This window comes from Tupaia chinensis, unplaced genomic scaffold (genome assembly GCF_000334495.1).
Source record: "Tupaia chinensis unplaced genomic scaffold, TupChi_1.0 Scaffold000311_2, whole genome shotgun sequence".
NCBI lineage: Eukaryota > Metazoa > Chordata > Mammalia > Scandentia > Tupaiidae > Tupaia > Tupaia belangeri.
This window is the reverse complement of record NW_006159803.1, coordinates 2,580,753-2,601,467: the sequence shown is the minus strand read 5'-3', so window position 1 is coordinate 2,601,467 and position 20,715 is coordinate 2,580,753. Positions and strand designations below refer to the sequence as shown.

Here is a 20,715-nt window from a genome sequence, read left to right as displayed (position 1 = left end):
GAGCCCTCGCTTCGGCGGCCCGAGCGGGAGACCAAGGTGGCGGCTGCGCGGACTTTGGTTCAGGGCGCTTAACTCGCGCACCAGGGATGTTGCGCTTCACCTGGCTTCCTGAAGCGCTTCGCTCACCTCCCTTGGCGCTCTCTCAGAGATCGTGGCAATGGATTTGGGAAGATTTCGCCGCGTCGACACTGTTAAGGCAGTCCCGGTGGCGGCCTGGCGAGAAGGGAACGAAATCCCCAGGGATGCTGCGAAGGAGGAGTGCTCACCCTCGGGCTTGGCAGGTGGGTGAGCTCCACCACCTGCCGCCCGCCGGGGCCCGCATTTCTTCTACTGCCAAGCCCGTCAGACGGGGTCCGGTATCCGCAGGTAACTTGAGTTCACCCAAGTGAAAAATCCGGGTTAAGTCCTGCGCCTCTGCCCGGGGCGGAATTGCAGAGCCAGCGAGGCCTGAGTGAGGTGACATGGCCACCCCCAGGACTGGGTTCCAGGGAAGCCTGCTTCTGTGTCACTGTGCCCTGTGGGAAATAGGAAGAAATATTAAGTGGTTGGCAGCGACCCTGGGAAAAGCATTTCTGTGGAGACTGGAGGACTTGCCTTCTGGAAATAAACATAACACAAATCTAAATAATGAAAGCCACTTAAAGAGCATTCACTCTGTCAGGTACCGCGTTTGGCTATGTTATAGTCTAATCAGCGAGAAATGAGAGGACATCCAGACACAGCCAAATTTATTGGAGTTTATTGATTAAGCCAGCGGCATACTGGGCACTCATGTCTCTCACAACTTCGCAGCTCCAGTGTAGGGAGAAGGGGATTTATAAAGGCAAAGAAACATGTTTGGGTTGACGTGGCAGGAGCAGTAATAATTTTTTTCTTTTTTTTTTTAAAGAATTATTTTAACTTTATTTAAAAAATTATTTAATTTTATTCATTCATTTATTTTAATTTGACCAGAGAGAGATACAGAGAGAGAGAGGGAAAGTGAGAAAGCAAGCCACCAGATCCGGTATTTGAACTGCAGTCGGCCATGTGGGAGTGTCCAGCGCCTTAACCACCTAATCACCTGCTGGTCCCTTAACTTTATTTATTCACTTTAAAAAAAAAAAAATTAACCAGAGAGGGACAGAAAGAGAGATCGACCGAGGGGTGGGGGAGTGAGAAATCAAGCTGCCAGGTCTGGGACTCGAACCACAGTGGGCCATGTAGGAGTCCAGCACCCTTAACCATCACACCACCTGCCTGGCCCCAGGAGCAGTAATTATTGAGGAGTGGGAAGGAGCTGAGAGGCTTCTGCCTAAACCTTTGTAGAAGTCAGATCAGTTCATAATCTCTAGACCTTTGGTTAAACACAATGAAATCTTGGTGGTCTTCATGCCTCAGGGCAAGGAGTCTCTCCAGTGATGGTTAATTCCCTAAGGAACATTTTAGGGTTGGGAGCTTTGGATTATTTAGCAAAGACACGGTGTATTAATCACTCTGCTTACTCTAGGCAAAAGGAGAAGACACATTTTCAATATAGAAAAGAATTCAAAAGGGAGGTGCTCCTGTTTCACTGCTTCAATGTCATATAAATTCATCACCACTTTAGGAGATGGCACTACTGCAATACCCACCTTGCAGGTGGAGAAACAAAGGCAGCTAAGCAGTTTGCCCAAGGCAGTACGATGGCCTGTCCGCTGAGCCCTAGCCTATAAACTGCACCTTAACTATTTTGGGCCACTAGCAGCTCATGAACTAGGCATATGATTTTGTTTGTTTGTTTGTTTTTTTAAGAAAGATTTATGCTATAAGATATGTGCACTCACCAGAGAGAATGTGAGAGACAGAGAGACTGAAAGCAAGAATACACCCCCTAGGGGGGAATGGCCAGGCAATCCCTTCTTCATTTTCCTCTTGAGATTTTGGAAATGCACAAATACACACAAGCTGCTGAGTTTGGGACTCGAACTGTGGTCTACCACATGACAGTCTAGCATCTTAACCACTACCCTACCTGCTGGCCCCCTTTCATATTAACAAAGCAAATTCCCCTTTAAAGATTGTGAAATCTGTGTCCTGAAAGCCATGCCATTTTCAGAACAAGATCAATAAAGACGTATGCATTTTTGCCATATAAATAAGTATAGTTTAAAATAGATACAGGTGTTTAAAGGGGAAAGTTGGCTAAAAGTCACCTTGTAGCCTGCGGTGTGAATGTCATGATATCTGGGAGGTAGTGTAACGTAATGGCTTCAAGGCAGATTGTAGACTCAAATCCTGGTTGGGTGTTCTAGTCTGTTTGGTTGCTAATAACAGATAATACCCATGTCTGGGTAATTTAAGAGAATTAGACGTTGATTCGACTTCTGGTTTTGGAGGTCCAAGTCAAGGGGCTGCCTGCGGTGAGGGTCTTTGTGCTGGTGAGTAGCATGAAGAAGAGTAAGATACCCCAAATGCAGAGTACATTTGTGTCTGTGGGTCTCTGTTCTGGTCCCATTACTTCTTCTAAACTTACCAGGAGTCAAACTTGGTGCCCGATCACTTCAGTAACTGGCTTAAGTCTTTTCTAAAATTAGTTTTATTTATTTATGTAAATGTTATCTTTTTTTTTTTTTGAGAGGTTTTCGCTATAGGGCGTGTGCGCTTGCCAGACAGACAGAAACAGAGAGACAGAAAGCGAGAAATCACCCCCCAGGGGGGATGGTCACGCCGCAATCCCTTCTCCTCCATTCTCCTCTCGGGATCTTGGGCACGTACGCACACGCCCCTGGCATGAGTTCTAAGCCCCCGGGTTCAGGACACGAACCGCGGTCGACTACGTGGAAATCCAGCGACATAGCCATTATGCTAACTGCTGGTTCACTGTAAATGTTATCTTAATACCTTCACAATATAATGAGCTCATTTCAGTGCTCTCCAAGGGGTAGTTGTCTCTGTCAGTTTTCAATTCCTGGACCATGTGGTGATTGCTCCGGGAGATGCCAGTGGCCCCAAGGCTAGACAGAGATAGCAGATGTCAATTTAGCAAGATGTAATAAGATTAGCAGTTAATTTTTTCTCCTAATGTTATCGTATTTTCAGAATCCTGGTATGTCTTACAGTCAGAAGTGTTTGGTAGCCTCCCAAATAATGAGATTTCTTCTATCTCTGTGCTGTTTTTGGTACCTCCTTGAGTGCTTTTCATTTTATTTGTGTGATAGGTATTTATGGGCATTTTATATTCCCAGTGGACAAAGATTCTTTTTTTAAACATTTATTTATTTCCATTTGTTACTGTTATTATTTTTAAAGAATTATTTAATTCTATTCATTGTCATTATTTTATTTATTTTTTGAAGTTGACCAGAGAGAGAGAGACCAAAAAAGAGAAGAAAAGTGAGAAAGTAAGCTGTCAGATCCAAGACTTGAACTGGGGTCAGCCATGTGGGAGTCCAGCTGCCTCAACCACCATGCCACCTGCTGGCCCCTATTATTATTATTTTTTTAATTTGACCAGAGAGAGAGAGACCAAAAAAGAGAAGAAAAGTGAGAAAGCTAACCGCCAGGTCTAGGACTCGAAGTGCAGTCAGCCATGTGGAAATCCAGCACCTTTAGCCATCATAATACCTGCCGGCCCCATGGACAAAGTTTCTTAACAGCAGGAGCCATGTCTTCTTCATATTTATATCTCTCACAACCCTTAGCTCACAAATGAATGAAAGAATGGATGCATGATTTAATGACTGAGGGATGACAATAGCTTTCGAGGTTTCCTTTCCATTCTGTTACACTCTGAACTCTTACCTTTGTTGGTCTCTATTCCAGGAGTCTTGGGCTGAACATTCTTCTTTGATTGACTGGGCTCTTTTGCTCATTAAGGTTTCAGTTTGGCCTCCTGCAGTCACCCAGGTGCTTGGATTCTGGATTGTGGTTTTCCTTGTTAGATAGCAACCATAAAATTGCAATTTATCAGGCAGATTCTGTTATTAGAACTTGTCTTCTGGGGCCAGCAGGTAACGTGGCTGTTCACAGTTCAAGTCCCAGACCTCGCAGGCCTACTTTCTCTCTCTCTCTGGTGAGTTCACATAACCTGTAACAAATTTAATAATAATAAAATAAACTAAATAATTCTAAAAAAGAAACAGATTCATCTTCCAAGTTTGAGTTGCGCTCTGTGCATCCCCAGCTATGGTCAGGGAACCATGGGGCATGGAGAGAGGTAGGTGAATGGATATTATGTTTTATCACCATATGGTGAGGACACAGAGGGATCGTTTGTAATTGTACAGCTTTTTTCTACTCCTTTTACCGAAGAGAGGCAGATGGCAACGAGGTGCTAAATGTAGGGGGACGTTTAGGGTCTAGAGCTGGTTTTTATTATGAAAAGGTAAGCCAACTCCTGATATACATGTCTCCTTGTATAAACAGCTTTTCTCTATGATTAAGAATACCAGATCACTCATTCAATAAAAGTTGATTGAGCACTTACTATGTCCCAAACAATTTAATGATAAGGAACACCACATGTCCTGAGTGGACTCTGCTGATAATGTCAACATCTGTCGTTTTTTCCTATCAACTCAAATGACAAATTGAGGCCATGGATTTCCAGGAGTATCTAAAGATATTTATTATTTAATTATATACAATATATAGGCAAATTACATCTCAAACATAGATCTTAATTTATTGATATATTTAAAAATGTACATTTTTATAACAACCATCAACTTTATATCTCTAGCAAAAACTTCAATTATTATTGCATTTATCTATATTTTCCCATCAAATAAGCCAGTAAGTTTTGTTTGTTTTTAAGTTTTTGCTATAGGGTGTGTGTGCTTGCCAGAGAGAGAGAGAGAGACAGAGAGAGAGAGTTAGAAATCACCCTCAGGGAGGATGAGCACACCACAATCCCTTCTCCTCCATTCTCTCGTGATTTTGAGTACACAGGCACACAGGCCTGGCATGTTTTTCAAGCTGCTGGGTTCCAGACTCAACCCAGTCAACCACGTGGGATCCAACCACCTTTACCTCCACATCACCTGCTGGACTGCCAGTAAGCTTTATGAGAGCTTAGATTTTATCATAGCCCTTTTGTAACACAGTACTGGGCACGGTTTATTCTTTTATTCACCACATCTTGAACATTTATAATGTTCTAGGATCTGGACAAGTCTGTCTGGCTATAACAGTGAATAGGATTTAGTTTCTGTCTCAAGATAGCTCATAATCAAATTACGGCAAGAAGTTATACATAACATAGAAGAGCAGAGTGCACTGATGGCAGAGAGGGCAGAGGTCAAGTCCACCAGAGTGACATAGGGCTAGAGAGCTTGAGAGAGGAGTGACCAAGAGTGAGGGTTTTCCAGTTGTGCTAGATGAGAAAGGGTAATCCAGGCTTGCAAGACCCACAGAGTGTTTTGGTTAAGGGATTGCAAGTAGCTTGGTGTGAAGGTGGTATGTCAGTAGTCAACCATTCTACACATGCATTCCTTATTATCTAGCGACAGGCCTGGCTGGTCCTTTGTTTTCTCCATTCACTTGGGTTTCTTCCTTTCAAAGCACAAGGTCCAGACATTTGTGAGGGTGTCACTTAAGTGGATTCAACAATACAGTCTTTATGTATTCATGCAGCAAGCTCCTGAGTATCCACTGTGAGCATAGCACAGGTGCTAAACTGGTACATAGCCCTGCGGGATACTATCCTCCTGTAGAGTTATCTAAGCAGAAATGCAAAGTGAGGGACTTGTTTTTGGCCTGTGTGCAGTTCTCCTCCCTTCACAGCCCCCCCCCCTTTTATTCAATTGCCAAAGGGCAAATGGGCTTGCCAGAGAAAGAGAGAAAGCACCCCCCTAGTGGGTTGTGGTCACACTGCAGTCCTTCGCTTCTCCATTCCATCAGGCTTTGGGCCCGCGTGAACATGCACATGCACTGGCATGTTTTTCAAGCCCCTGAGGCTGGAATTCGAATTGTAGTTGGTCATGTGGGATCTAGCTCCCCATGCACAGGGACCAACCACTGCGCTACAGGCCGATCCTCCCTTTTCCTCTTTTTACTGAGAAATTATTTACTTAGTATCTGTCTCTTCCAGTGGCTTCTAGGATCAGGAATCATACCTGGTTTTGTTCATCATTCTATACGCTGATTGTAATTTGCAACTGATACATAATAAGTATCAGGTGCAAGGCTGAATGAATCTCTAATTTCAAACAGAAATTGTAAAAAAAGATCACATCTCTCTCTCGCTCTCTCTTTTTTTTTTTTTTTTGAGAGATTTTTACTGTAGGGCGCGTGCGCTCGCCAGACAGACAGAGAGACAGAAAGCGAGAAATCACTCCCCAGGGGGGATGGTCACGCTGCAATCCCTTCTCCTCCATTCTCCTCTCAGGATCTTGGGCACGCACGCACACGCGCCCGGCGTGAGTTTTAAGCCACCGGGTCCGGGACACGAACCGCGGTCGACTACGTGGGAGTCCAGCAACATAGCCATTATGCTAACTGCTGGTTCCCTCTCGCTCTCTTTTTTTAAAAAGCATCTCTCTCTTTTTAATTTGCCAGAGAGCACAGCTCTCCAGAGAGAGAGAGAGTTAGAGAGAAAGCAAGAAAACACCACCTCCTGCCCCCATGGGGAACTGGAGTGGTCATGCCAGTCTCTTCTCTATCTCTCACTTCTTTCAGGATTTTTGGCATGCACGCACATCTTAATCTGTTTCTCATACTGCCGGGTCCAGGACTCTAACTGCATGGTTGATCATCTGGGATCCAGCTCTGTAATCATCGGGCCACAGGCTTGCCCCCCCCCCTTTTAAAATTCAATTAGCACTAGACATTTGAGGCCCAGTCATGTTTTGTTTGTTTGTTTGTTTTTAAATATAGTCAGTATTTTTCAGTATCAGGTTTGACTTTTCAGGTTGGATAATTCTTTGTTGGGGGGAGTGGTACTGTCCTGTACATTGTAGGATGTGACAGCATTCCTGACCCCTACCTAATAACTGCTAGTATATCCCCTTCCCCACCACCCGCCTCTCCATTTGTGACAAAGGTGTCTCCAGACATGGCCAAGTGTCTGCTGGGGGACAGAATTACCCCTGTTTGAAAACCATTGATCTAGGCTGTCTGTTTCTTTTCTTTCATTTTCTTTGCTTTTGTAACTATTTTTTTTTTTGAGATGTTTTCGCTATAGGGCGCGTGCACTCGCCAGACAGATAGAGACATAGAGACAGAAAGCGAGAAATCACCCCCCAGGAGGGATGACCATGCCATAATCCCTTCTCCTTCATTATCCTCTCAGGATTTTGGACTTGCACACACACACACCCAGCATGAGTTTTAAGCTGCTGGGTCCAGGACTTGAACCATGGTCAACTATGTGGGAGTCTAGCAACATAACCATTACACCATCAGCTGATCCCTAGGCTACTGTTTCTAACTATCTGAGAGTATCTTGTGGTTCCATGGTCCCAGATAATCTCCAACTCCTAGCCTCCACAATAACACTGAGATGAGCATTCTTAAATCATTCCCCTCACATACTGAAGAAGAGCCGATGGTCATGCCTGAATCTGAGTCCCTCTGCATGATTTTAGGTGGAGGAGAGGGGAAGGGTGGAGGAACCTTGTGCACCACAGAACCACTATTGCTTGCTGTTCAGTGCTCCTCCTTTTAGGCTGTTCCTACAAGCTGCTCTGTAAGAAGGAAGAGGCTACAGCGTCTCTAGGTTGTTAGTTCTTTAGCCAGGGAACTCTGGAGTGGGTGGGTGGAGGAATGATTGCTGGCTGCACAACTTGAAGCTGTTTTATTAATTTCTCAACACTGACGGGAGTTGCTAAAGGGGTAGGCTGGAATTGTCTTCATGCAGTGGGGGGGGGGGGGGAAAAGAGGAATTTAAAGGCTGTTCTCCATCATGCACTCCACTGAGCCTGTGGCCACTCTCTGCCACAAATGTGATCTCCCTCGACCTTTGGGTATTCCTGATTTTCTTTGCCCCTTCCTTCAGGTGGATTTGCAGGAAGAGGAGGTGGCTGTCAGCGCTTATTCTCCATACCGATGGCACTCCCAATGTACTCCCGGGTTCCACCTTCTCCTTCAAGGCTGTTCTCCATCATGCACTCCACTGAGCCTGTGGCCACTCTCTGCCACAAATGTGATCTCCCTCGACCTTTGGGTATTCCTGATTTTCTTTGCCCCTTCCTTCAGGTGGATTTGCAGGAAGAGGAGGTGGCTGTCAGCGCTTATTCTCCATACCGATGGCACTCCCAATGTACTCCCGGGTTCCACCTTCTCCTTCAATGCCTGATGTCACTGCTTCCGTTCAAGTCTCTCTCATCTCTCATTTGAACTCTCGCAGCAGTTTCCATTCATACCCCTCTATCCCCGCCCCCAATCATCTGGCTACAGTGAGAGCTAGAGTGATGCCAAATAAAATAAAAAGGTCTCAGTAGCAGTCATCAAGTGAAAATTCCTCATGTGTTAGCTATTTTACTTTATTTACTTTCATCAATCCTTATAATAATCCTATAGAAGTTGTTTTTCTTTAATCCCATTTGTGAGAGCAGGTTAAGTAGCTTGCCCAGGACATATGGCTGGTGAGAGACAGAACTCTGATAGTTTTGTTTGAGTTAAGGCTGGCTGGAGCTGAGCTGGATCACAGTGTCAAGACCCTGTTGGGGGTGCTGTCTCTCTTATTCATGGAAGAAATAAATAAATAAACTTAAAAAGAAAAAGATGCAAACATATGATACTGTTTCATAAATCTCACCATATTAGGTTCAGGCTGAAACCTTTCAGGACTCCTGCCATCACCTGCAATAGTGGTTTGCACACTGGAAGAGCTCCGGGGTTTCTTCAGTTCACCACTGGAGACACATAGGAACGAGGAGCTGGTGGACTTGTGGGCTGGCCTCTCTTATCCACCAGGGCATGTTGCTATTGCCTGTATCATAATTGGGCGTCCCCCCACCCCCGTCCCTTTAATTGCCAGAGGGCATGTGCACTCATCAGAAGAAAGAGAGAGAGAAAGCCCTCAGTAGGCACTGTCATGGCTCAATCCTTTGTCCTTCATTTCTTCTTCTCCTCAGGATTTGGGGCACATGGATACATATCCAGCACTTTTCAGGCTGCAGGGCTGGAATTTGAACCATGGTCAGCCACGTGGAATCTGGCTTCTGATAAACTATGCTTAACTAATACTGTGCTGTGGGGCTGGCCATATAATTGTGCTTTTATGCAAGAATTTTGTCTTAGTCTGTTTTGTCTGCAGTAACAATACTATAGGCTGGGTGGCTTATAAACAACAGACACTTTTCTCACTACGGGAGGCTGGGAAATCCAAGATCAAAGTGCCTGCTGAGGGCCTGCTTCCTGACTCAGACTGCTACGTTCTGGCTGTATGTTCACATAGTGGAAGAAGTGAGTGAATGCTCTAGGGTCTTTTTATGAGGGCATTAATCCCACTCATAAAGATTCTACTCTCAGTGCCTAATCTCTTCAAGGGCCTTATCTCCAGTACATTGAGGATTAGGTTTCAACCTGTGAATTTGGGGAGGGTGCAAATATTTAGTCTATAGTAATGTTGTTTGAAGCAAAAGTTCTGCATCTATGCATTAAACAAGTCTGAAAGCCTCTGGGTACTGGACAGAGCTCAAGCTCCTAGTGCTCTTCCCCATTCTCCTTTCCTTCTTCTTTACCTGAACATTAATTTATTGATTTTTAAAGTGTGCGTGTGTTTATGATGGTAAAATATACATAACATAAAATACACCATTTTAACCATTTTTGTGTGTAGAATTCAGGGGCGTAAGTGTAGTCACAGTGTTGTGCACCCGTCATCACTATCCATTTCCAGAACTTGTTCATCCCCGAAGAGACTGTACCTGTGAGCTGACACCTGCATCCTGCCTCCCCTAGCCTGACAACCACTATTCTGCTTTCTGTTTCTATGCATTTCACATCTCTCAATACTTCATCTATGTGGAATCATGTGTCTTTTTGTGGGAGCTCAAGCATCTCAACTTGCACTATAAGACTGTCTTTCCCTGGCCCACCTCCTGTAGTTCCTTTCTGGCATGTTCTTGCTATTTGACCTTTTTGCATGCCGCTTAAAGGTTTTGTACACACCACATCAGGAAGTTTTTTTCCCTGACTCCTTACTGTCCCTCTTCACATGCATGTTGGATTGGGTGCCCCTGCTCTGTACTGTGTAGGTACCTTTTCTGGCTGTTGCACCGACCATACTGTATCCTCAGTATAATTCTCCCCCGCCTGGGAGAGTGCCTGAAGGTTCAAGACTGTAGCTCACCTTTCAAGGCCCTGCAGAGCTGTGTGCTTGCCATAGAACTGCAGTGGCAGCAGTCCTTCCCAATTTGGAGGTAGATTTGATTTCTAGGAATATTCAGAACCTATTTGCAACAAGATTTGGTAAATAAGATGTAAGGATTAAGACTGCAATAAAATTAGGCTATTTATGAAGAGGAGCTTTCCAAGATATTTGAAGATTACTCTATCTGTGGAAGAAGCAAATTTCCTTGCCCAGGAAACTACTTGTAAATTTTTTTTTTTAAAGTATGTTTTTTACATAGGGCGCGTGCGCTCACCAGAGAGAGAGAGACAGACAGACAGACAGACAGACACAGTGAGAGGCAATTCGAGAAATCACCTCCCCACCCCCCGCCAGGAGGGATAGCCATGGCACAATCTCTTCTCCATTGTCCTCCTGGGGATCTTGGTCACACATGCATATGCATCCAGTGTGAGTTTCAAGCCACCAAGTTCGGGACTTGAACCACGGTGAGCCATATGGGAGCCCAGCGATGTAACCCAATGCCATCTGCTGGCCCCACTACTTACATGTTTTGTTTTGTTTTTTTTTTTGGAGAGGTTTTCACTATAGGGCGCATGCACTCGCCAGACAGACAGAGAGAGACAGAGAGACAGAAAGTGAGAAATCACTCCCCAGGGGGGATGGTCACGCCGCAATCCCTTCTCCTCCATTCTCCTCTCGGGATCTTGGGCATGCACGCACATGCGCCCGGCATGAGTTTTAAGCCACCGGGTCCGGGACGCGAACCGCGGTCAACTACGTGGGAGTCCAGTGACATAGCCATTACGCTAACTGCTGGTTCCCTACTTATATGTTTTAATAAGGTTATTAAAAAGCTATGAAAGGGTCTGGGCAGTGGCACAGTGGTAAAATGTGATGCTCTCTAAGGTGATCCCACATGGGAAGGATTACTAGTTAAGTTGGAGACCTCCCTGAGTACTCCAGGTGCACTAATGTGTACGATCTGGGCTAGCCGAAGCTGGGGTGAATCATGGTGCTAAGACCCTGTTGCGGGTACTAGATCTCTGTCTCTCTCTCTCATTCATGGAGTAAGTAAACATTTTTTAAAAAGCTATAAAAACTTTCTTATGTCATTATTGATGAAGATTATCATACAAGTTAATTTTCAGATAACTTAAACCTTTTTATTTTTGTTTGCTGTTGGGCGCACATGCTCACCAGAGAAACAAATATTGAGAGAGAGATGTGGAAAGTGAGAAGTCACTCCCTGGAGGGATGGCCATGCTACAATCCTTTCTCCTCCATTCTCCTCTTGGGATTTTGGACATGCACACACATGTGCCTGGCATGTTTTTCAAGCTGCCAGGTACAGGACTAGAACCATGTAGTTGGCCACATGAGAGCCAGATGCCTTAATCACCGCCACTGATTGGCCTTAACCTAAAACTTTTTTTTTTTTTTTTAAGGTTTTTGCTGTAAGGTGAGTGTACTTGCTGAAAAGAGACAGAGAGAGCGAAAGTGAGAAATTACCTCCCAGGGGGACGGCCACACTGCAACCCCTTCTTCTCCATTCTCCTCTCAGGATTTTAAACATGCATACACATGTGCTTGGCACTCAAACCATAACTGGGCACGTGGGAGTCCAGCACCTTAACAACCATACCACCTATTGAACCCCAACTTAAAACTCTTTTAGGCATTAAAATTTACTTTTAAATCCACTTGACTGGCACTATTTATGTAATGGTTTACTCAATTCTGCTAATTCATTTATTCATACTTTTTGGCAGCAATTCTTAAACCTTTAATTGGTTTGTACTCAGCAACTCTAGGGTGGGCCAATCCTTTTAATTACTTAGTGGAGCCATTTGCAACGAATCCTGGAGATTTTGCCAAGAAAAAATAAACATTAATTTAAATTCTTTTTTTTTTTTTTGAGAGGTTTTTGCTATAGGGTGTGTGTGCTCGCCAGACAGACAGAGAGAGACAGAGAGACAGAAAGCGAGAAATCACCCCCCAGGGGGGATGGCCACGCTGCAATCCCTTCTCCTCCATTCTCCTCTCGGGATCTTGGGCACGCACGCACACGCGCCCGGCGTGAGTTTTAAGCCACCGGGTCCGGGACGCAAACCGCGGTCGAATACATGGGAGTCCAGCAACATAGCCATTACACTAACTGCTGGTCCCCATTAATTTAAATTCTTAATGGCATATTCTAAATAAATATATGAGACTACTCTCCTTTCGTAAGTAAAAGTCACTCAGTATATTTTCTTTATGATTCAGGATCATTATTATGAATTTTAATTATTTTGCAAAGTGGCAACAATATATTTGGGGCAGTGAAGAGAATTATTAGTCTGTTTTCCTAACATTTCTGTGTTACCAAGCATCTCTCTGGAAGTCTGTGTTCTTTTTAAATTATGATAATTAACACTGTAGAAACCAGATAATTCAGGTTCTTACAATTGCTTGCAGTGAAAATATAAGCAGACCCTTAATAAAGATTTGGAGGGACCAGCAGTTAGCATAATGGCTATGTCACTAGACTCCCACGTAGTCGACCACGGTTCGTGTCCTGAACCTGGTGGCTTAAAACTCACGCCAGGCACGTGTGCGTGCGTGCCCAAGATCCCAAGAGGAGAATGGAGGAGAAGGGATTGCGGTGTGACCATCCTCCCTGGGGGGTAATTTCTCGCTTTCTCTCTCTATGTCTCTCTCTGTTTGTCTGGCGAGCGCACGCGCCCTATAGCAAAAACCTCTCCAAAAAAAAACTCACACTGGGCGCATGTGCGTGCATGCCCAAGATCCCGGGAGGAGAATGGAGGAGAAGGGATTGCAGCATGGCCATCCCCCCTGGGGGGTGATTTCTCGCTTTCTGTCTCTCTGTCTGTTTCTGTCTGTCTGGCGAGCGCACACGCCCTATAGTAAAAACCTCTCCAAAAAAAAAAATAAATAAAAGAAAGATTTGTATAGTATTCATTTTTATGAATTATAAAAGCTTTTAGTTTACAGATTTTGCAGTGTTTATTTTGGATAGCCACGGAAGTCTATAGTAATTAAAGTCATTAGACAAAGTGATATGTCACAAAAATTTGGTTATGTATGTTGATGTAGGGAGAGAATCTATGAAAAACCAATTACATCTAAAGCTTCTTGGTAGTCATTTTTTTTTTCTTTTTTTCTTTTTTTTTTTTTTTTTGCTATCGGGGGTGTGTGCTCACCAGAGAGACAGAGAGACAGAAGTGAGAAATCACTCCTCCGGGGGGATGGCCACTTTGTAATCGCTTCTTCTCTCAGGGTTTTGGGCACACAAGCACACACACACACACGGCGTGAGTTTTAAACTGCTGGGTCGGGGACTTGAACCACGGTCAGCCATGTGGGAGTCCAGCAACATAATCATTATGTCATCTGCTGGTCCCTTTAGTCATTTCTTTAAAAAAATAAAAAATAAGAAATAAAGCATTTCAGACTGGCCCTGTGGCCTGGTGGTTAAGGGAATCCGCTCCTACCTGATTGACTGTGCAGTTCAAATCTTGGCCCCAGCAACTGGAAAAACTCACTGGGCACATGTGTGCTAAAAGATCCTGACAGGTAGAGAAATAGAGGAGAAGGAATTGTGGTGTGACCATTGTCCCATCAGGGATGCTGTCGTCCTCTTCCCCTCTTTCTGTTTCTCTGTCTGGCAAACACACATGACTTCTGGCAAACAAAGAAAGAAACAAAAACACCTAAAAACAAAACCCAGATATTTAAGGAACTAATTTCTTTCTTTCTTTTTTTTTTTTTTTTTCCTTTAGTCCATCAAGCCATTACTGAGAGCTTGAGGTGGGTGCAGTAACCTTCCCAGAGATTTAGTGAGGACATTCCTGTTCCAGAAGAGTTTAGGATATACTTGAGGGGATGAGAATTTTCTAAGTTTTTGTCAGTGGTATCAAGTGAGAGATAAAAATGAAAGCCATCTTTGCTGAGTAAAGTTTACTTTACTAAAGCAACCACAGTATTCCTGGACCTCAGGTGCGTTAGCTCACTTAACCCACACCGTAGCTTCCTTTGGTGAGTGTTGTAACGCTGTTGTTGCCAGCCCCTTCTGACTTACATGGCAGCCGAGGCACAGAGAGGTTAAGTGATCTCCTCTAACTGGATTAGTCACAGAGCAGCAAGGAATGCAATCAACTTTTTCTCCATTCCCTGCTAGGCAGTCTAGTCTCAGAGCCGGTGCTCTCAACCTTTTGTGAGATGGGCAGCAGACAGAAAAAAACAGACCTTGGGCAAGTGACTCTAGGCTATTTGTATCTAAGGGGTGCCAGAGAGCGTTCAGAGTTACATGATAGGGCCAGCAGGTGGTGTGGATGTTAAGACATTGGGTCCACACGGACAGCTTTACAGTTCCAGTCCCATACCCCGTGGCTTATAAGTCATGCCAGGTGTGTGCCCAAAATCCCCAAAGGAGAGTGGAGAAGGGTTGGCAGTGTAGCCATTCTCCCTGTGCAGTGATTTCTCATTTTTCCCTCTCTCTGCTTCTCTCTGGGGAGTGCACACACTAGCAAAAACAAACAAGAAAGTTACACGATAAATCTAATACATCTTCCTGGAGCGTTAGTTTTTAGACTCCGGTTGCAAGGAAGTGGATAACTCATAATCTCTGGCTTGTGACACTCTCTGGTTGTTCATCTATGAATGGCCAAATTAACTTTCTTTGATGTAATAAGTTCCCATAAAACCACCACCAGCCCTAAAACTAGAATTCACTCTATTTACCTAATGATGATCCCTTCTTCACACTCCCTTCCTCCCTGACCAAAGATAATCATCATCTGGAGTCTTCTTTTCAACATTTCTTTGCTCTCATTTTTATATAGGTTTTTTTTTTTTTTGGAGAGGTTTTTGCTGTAGGGCGCGTGCGCTCGCCAGACAGACAGAGAGACAGAAAGCGAGAAATCACCCCCCAGGGGGATGGTCACACCGCAATCCCTTCTCCATTCTCCTCTGGGGATCTTGGGCACACACGCACGTGCGCCTGGCGTGAGTTGTAAGCCACCGGGTCCAGGACGCGAACCGCGTTCGACTACGTGGGAGTCCAGCGACATAGCCATTACGCTAACTGCTGGTTCCCGCACATTATTCTTATATTAAGCAAATTGCTCTGTCTGCATTGTAATTTACATACATTTTAGAGGTATCACCTGAGAGTTGGGAAAATTGGGGGCTTGCATCAGGTTCCCCTCTAAAGCTTGTCTACTTCTTATCTGAGAGTGGATGTTCATTTGAAAAGTTTGAGAGCATTAAGAGTTGACTGGATTAAATTAGGAGCATTGAAGCTGGTTAAGGTGAAGGGTGCAACAGTTTTTCTGGTTTAGGCATGCAGAGTGTTGAAAGGCTGGAAAGGATAGTATGACTCACGAGAAGTCTCCCTACTATACCTGTTTCTTTTACTGGACTGGGTCCCGGGAGCTTCCTACATCAGGTTTAAGCTCTTGTTTTCTGCAGGTGTCTGGCTGGTATTTGATCAGTGCATTAGGCTGGTTGTAGAAAAATCCAAGTTGCCAACAACATATGAAAAGAAAGGATTTATTACTCTACAGAATCCAGGAAGATTACACCGCCAAACCACAGGGAGACCAGGGAATGCTAGAGCAAGAAACCCAAGCCACATCAGGATTCTCCCTCTGTCTGGGTTTTCTGTTTGCTGTTAGCTTCATTCTTCTAACTGCAAGCCAGCTGATTATCTTTGTCCAGGGATTCAACTGTACAGTTTAAATCACACAAAACAAAACAAAACTCAAGCTTTGAAAACTATTTTTGTTTTGATATTTGGCAAGGAGGTAAATTTAAGTTGTACAATAGTTAAAAATAAAGCACTACGTAACTCTATTCAGCTTCAGTGGGCAGGCAGTATTAAGAATTTAAAATTTCACGGGATGTGACTTCTTGGCTGCCTGTTGAGAATGGTTGATTTGTTCTTGATTCTTGTGCCAGACTGGAGTGGGTGGAGGGGGGACTATGAGACTGTCTCAGAGACTCAAACTCCTGTAAATCAAGACTCCTGAAACAGTACTGAGTTTATTATCCACTCTTAATCCCAAGCCTCTTAATCCTACCCTGTCTCCATCTCAGCACCCACAGTTCCAGCTCCCCTGAAGCTCCAGTGTCTTCTGAAGTATGTCCACATTGGTGCTTCTCTTAGAATTCTCCTAGGGGAGTCTGGGCAGAGGGCAGATCCTGGAGGCAGAGGCCACGTCCTCCACATGTTGCCCACAGTTCAGTGCCGCCTCTCCATTTGTCTCCTCCCTCCTAATCTGAAATCTATGACTCAAGTTCCTCTGACATGTGACCAGACAGAATAGGTAATTATGAAAATTTGTTTCACGCTTTCTCATTTTAGGTATGCAAAAATAGGAGGACAAAGGGAAACTCTCACAGTAGATTTTTCTGCCTTCTCCCTTATTTTCATCAGACTACTCTTATTAAAATATTTGTAGAACATATTATCAAATGAGTGGTGCTAATCAGCACCCATTGTTAGAACTGCAGGATGGTTTGTATCAGTTGACCTCTCTGTGTAGTGTCATAATCCTCAATATTATGTAGTTTATTGTTATTATCAGGAGGCAGTGTGGAGAATGGGAAAACTATAGACTTACTAATTCTTTAACATTGGGGGAGTTACTTTTTTTTATTCTTTCTTTCTTTCTTTCTTTTTTTTTTTTTTTTTTTGAGAGGTTTTTGCTATAGGGCGCATGCGCTCGCCAGACAGACAGAGAGAGACAGAGAGACAGAAAGCGAGAAATCACCCCCCCAGGGGGATGGTCACGCCGCAATCCCTTCTCCTCCATTCTCCTCTCAGGATCTTGGGCACACATGCACACGCGCCTGGCGTGAGTTTTAAGCCATCGGGTCCGGGACTCGAACCGCGGTCGACTATGTGGGAGTCCAGCGACATAGCCATTACACTAACTGCTGGTTCCCAGTTACTTCTGAACAACAAAATCTGAGTTCTTCAACAGTATAATTGTGCTAATAATCTCTCTCTCACAAGAGCTTTTGTGAAATTTAAGTGAAACATTAAAGCACTTAGTGTGGCACCCAACACAGTTTTTTTTTTCCAATTAATTATTTAGTTAATTTTTGCTGTAGGGCATGTACACTCCCTGGAGAGACACACAGTGAGAGGGAGTGTGAGAAAGCATCCTTAGGAGAGATGCCTATGCCTCAGTCCCTTCTCTTCTTTTTTTCTCCTGGGATTTTGGGCATGCACCCATACATGCACACACACCCAGCGTGTTTCCCAAACTGCCGGCTGGGCCTCAGATCACTAGGTTGGCCATATGGGAACCAGTCCCCTCAACTACCACACTACCAGCTGGCACCACACAGGTATTGTTTTTAAGTAGCCTCTCTTTTGTTGCAATGAGAAGAAAGAAGAAGTCTTTCGAGTTCCTAGTAAATGCCAGTGTTCTACTTGCAATGTAACGGATCAGTGCGGAGCTCTGCCCCTGGAGCCACACTGCTTGAGTCATTCTCCAGATTCTCTCGTTTGCTAGCTGTGCAATATGAGGCAAGTCACCTAATGTCTCTGTGCTTCAGTTTCTTTATCGATAAATGGCAATAATAGTAGTACTTATTTTATAGGATTATTGGGATGATGAAATGAATTAGGACTATGAAATCGTTAGAACAGTGCTTACGTAGAGCATACAGTTAAGTATTAGGTGTCACAATTATTATTACCTTAACTATCATAACTAGATACTGTGTGGCTATGTGTACATAAAGGGAGGGGCAAAAGTATCCATCACACAGTTTCTGCATTTTTTATTTTAACTTGCTGTAGGATGTGCATACTCACCAAAGAGAGAGAGAGACAGAGAGAGAAAGAGAGGGAAAGTAAGAAAGCACACCTCAAGGGAATGGTCATGCCACAGTCCCTCCTCTTCCATTTTCCTCTCAGAATTTTGGGCATGCACACACATACCGGGCATGTTTTTCAAGCTACCATGTCTGGGACTTGAACTGTGTGGTTGGCCATGTGGAATCCAGCACCTTAACTACATGTCACCTGGCTGGCCCCAGTTTCTGCATTTATAACCTAGTAAAGCCAGTGTAACACATAAAACATTATAGGCAGAATGTAGAAAATGGGAAAAGAGCGTTACAACCAAAATGCCATAGGGATTTAGAGGCCATCACTATGCACTTTATTTTATAATTGCCGGTGGGTGCATGTGCTCTCCAGAGAGAGACCCCTGCCTCCCCCTCCGCTGGGGCACAGTCATACTACAACCCTTGTTCCTCCATTTCTCTATCCTGTCAGGGTTCTGACATGTGCACATGCATGTGTGTTCCTCAAGGCTGTGGGATCAAGACTCAAACCATGGTTGGCCACATGGGTTCCAGTCCCCACGCCCAGGGCTCAACCTTTGCACTACAGAGCTGAACCTGAGGTAGATCTTGATTAGCTTTGCCTACATTATTTAATAGGCTGTTTGATATGATTATCTTGAATATTTATTGAAATTGAATAGTTGCAATATTATGATTCAAGTATCGTTTTAAAGTACCACATGCCTTATTTGACTTAGTGTGTTGGCATCATAAAAAATTACTGTAAGTGTAGCAGCTTAGAACAACACAAGTAAAGGACCAGTAGATGGAGTAATGGTTACATCACTGGACTCCCACGTAGTTGACCATGGTTTGAATCCCGGACACGGTGGCTTAAAACTCACTCTGGGCACATGTGCATGTGTGCCCAAAATTCCAAGAGGAGAATGGAGGAAAAGGGATTATGGCATGACCATCCCCTCTTGAGGGTGATTTTTCTTTTTCTTTTCTTTTTTTTTTTTTTGAGAGGTTTTTCTTTTTGCTGTAGGGTGTGTGCGCTCACCAGACAGACAGAGAGAGACAGAGAGACAGAAAGCAAGAAATCACCCCCAGGGAGGATGGCCACGCCACAATCCCTTCTCCTCCATTCTCCTCTCAGGATCTTGGGCACGCACGCACACGTGCCCGGCGTGAGTTTTAAGCCACCGGGTCTGGGATGCGAACCGCGGTCGACTACGTGGGAGTCCAGTGATAGAGCCATTACGCTAACTGCTGGTCCCTTTGGGGGTGAATTTTTTTTTTTAATTTATTTAGTCATTTATTTTAATTTCACCAGATACACACACACACACACACACACATGTTCGGGACTCGAACTGTGTTTGGCCATGTGGAAGTTTCTAGTGCCCTAACCACCACACCACCTGCTGATCCCCTCACAGGTGAGTTTTCATACTCTAAGATATTATTTATATAAGAGACAGGATAAATGTTGCCCTTTTTTTTTATGAAATTTTTGTTTGTTTGTTTTTTGCCATAGGGCAAGTGTGCTTTGAGAGAGAGAGAGAGAGAGAGAACACATGCGCCAATGAGAGGGAAAGTGAGAAGTCACCCCCCCAGGGGGATGGCTACGCTGTAATTCCTTCTCCTCCATTCTCCTCTCAGGATTTTGAACATAGACACTGACATGCCTAGCATGATTTTGAAGCCACCAGGTCCGAGACTCGAACCACAGTCAGCTATGTGGCAGTCCAGCACCTTAACCACCATGCCACCTGCTGGCCTCACTTCTTTCTAGTTATTCAGTATTTACCAGTTTTCAAGATAGGAGTTGATTCCCTAACATCCTCCAAAGGTGACCAGTGAGTTTTTTTTTTTTAATTAGTGTTGCTGTTAATAAATGGAATTAAACATATTTGAGATGTTTTCACCCATTGCAGTTATTCTTACAGATGCTCAGAATGTCCTTTTTGTCATGACTCTTTGATGTTTTTCTTGCCATTTGGTGTGACAAGATATTCCAGGCTTATTTTCTACATTTTCTGCCTCAGGTTTGAAATTAGCCATTCTCCAAGGAGCCCTAGTTCTTTTTAGTGAGAAATAGTGTTTACATTCCATAATGTAGGCACTTAGGGGTATTCATAATTAGTAGGTTGGTTGTTTCAGAGCTTTTCAGTGGACAGAGATAGGAAATGTACATATTTCTTTTAACTGTAAACTATCTCATGAGTTAATTGTAACTTTCAAGAAAGTTCTGGCTGTAGAATTTTAAACTTAACCTCTTCAATCTTACATCTTCATCCCATTTGCCTGTACCAATAATCAATACATCAATATAATTTCCAATTTGCTTTATTTTACATTGTGCACATGCAGTCCCCAAATTACACAACACTACCTCCAAACAGTGTAAGATATTTTATAGTTCTTTTTGTTCCTATAGTATATTTTATTAGGAACGTGCTGTTAAATTTGCATGCTTTGAAGTCACTTGAAATAAGTTCTCTTTATTTGGTGTTGCCACTAATTTAAAATATTGAGAGCCTCTCTAGTTTCAATTTATTTAATTTTTTTCTTTATACATGATAGAGCATGTGCACATGCATGAGAAAGGGGGCAAAAGAGAGAGAGGAGCACACTCCACAGGA

At 43.9% G+C, this 20,715-nt stretch overlaps 1 protein-coding gene across 2 annotated transcripts in view; it reads left to right on the top strand.

The window, feature by feature from the left end:
* SLC35F2 (solute carrier family 35 member F2) overlaps positions 1-20,715 on the top strand; it is a 140,059-nt gene that overhangs the window by 88,405 nt on the left and 30,939 nt on the right. The window lies entirely within an intron of this gene.